The sequence below is a fragment of the Arachis ipaensis genome, chromosome B3, assembly GCF_059453495.1.
Source record: "Arachis ipaensis isolate K30076 ecotype BB chromosome B3, ASM5945349v1, whole genome shotgun sequence".
NCBI classification, from domain to species: Eukaryota; Viridiplantae; Streptophyta; class Magnoliopsida; order Fabales; family Fabaceae; genus Arachis; species Arachis ipaensis.
In genome coordinates this window covers 85,210,487-85,211,587 of record NC_142438.1, presented here as the reverse complement: position 1 = coordinate 85,211,587, position 1,101 = coordinate 85,210,487, and the positions used below count along the sequence as shown (strand labels likewise).

The 1,101-nt window shown below is 33.2% G+C and overlaps 1 non-coding gene across 1 annotated transcript; it reads left to right on the top strand.

The window, feature by feature from the left end:
• LOC148571416 (small nucleolar RNA R71) lies at positions 1–104 on the top strand. The gene has a single exon (XR_015880459.1). It is a non-coding gene; the product is annotated as a small nucleolar RNA R71 (small nucleolar RNA).
• Positions 105–1,101: the final 997 nt, after the last annotated feature.

Genomic DNA, 1,101 nt, shown 5'->3' with positions numbered 1-1,101 from the left:
ATGTCAGAAGGACACTTTTTGGTCAGTTGCTTGTATCTCTCCCATGCTTCATAGAGGGATTCACCTTCTTTCTGTTTGAAGGTTTGAACATCCACTCTAAGCTTGCTAAGCTTTTGAGGAGGAAAGAACTTGGCTAAGAAAGCCGTGACCAGCTTATCCTAAGAGTTCAGGCTATCTTTAGGTTGAGATTCCAACCATATTCTAGCTCTGTCTCTTACAGCAAATGGGAAAGCATAAGCCTGTAGACCTCGGGATCAACCCCATTGGTCTTAACAGTATCACAGATTTGCAAGAATTCAGTTAAGAACTGAAAAAGATCTTCTGATGGAAGTCCATGAAACATGCAATTCTGTTGCATTAGAGAAACTAATTGAGGCTTTAGCTCAAAATTGTTTGCTCCAATGGCAGGGATTGAGATGCTTCTTCCATGTAAGTTAGAATTTGGTGCAGTTAAGTCACCAAGCATATTCCTTGCATTGTTATTGGGTTCGGCCATGTCTCCTTCTTTTTCAAAAATTTCTGTCAGATTTTCTCTAGAGAGTTGTGCTTTAGCTTCCCTTAGCTTCCTCTTCAGAGTCCTTTCAGGTTCAGGATCAGTTTCAACAAGAATATTCTTATCCTTGTTTCTGCTCATATGAAAAAGAAGAGAATAGAAAAGAAAGTATGGAATCCTCTATGTCACAGTATAGAGATTCCTTATATGAGTGTAAGAAGAGAAGAATGGAAGATGGAAAATATAAGAATTCGAACATAGAGGAGAAGAGTGGGTTCGAATTTTTGAGTGAAAGAGGGGTGTTAGTAGATAAATAAATAAATAGAAGGAGATGAGAGAGGGAAGAATTCGAAAATTAAATAAAATAAAATAACAATATTTTTGTTTTTAATTTAAAAATTGAAATTAAAATTCGAAAGTTTTAAAAAGAAGATAAAATTAAATTAAAATTTAAAACAATTAGTTAATGAAAAGAAATTTTTTTGAAAAAGAGGTTAGTGATTTTCGAAAATAAGAGAGAGAAAAGTAGTTAAGTGGTTTTTAAAAAGATATGATTGAAATAGTAAACTTTTAAAATCAAACAAAAAGTTAAATGGTTAATTGAAAAA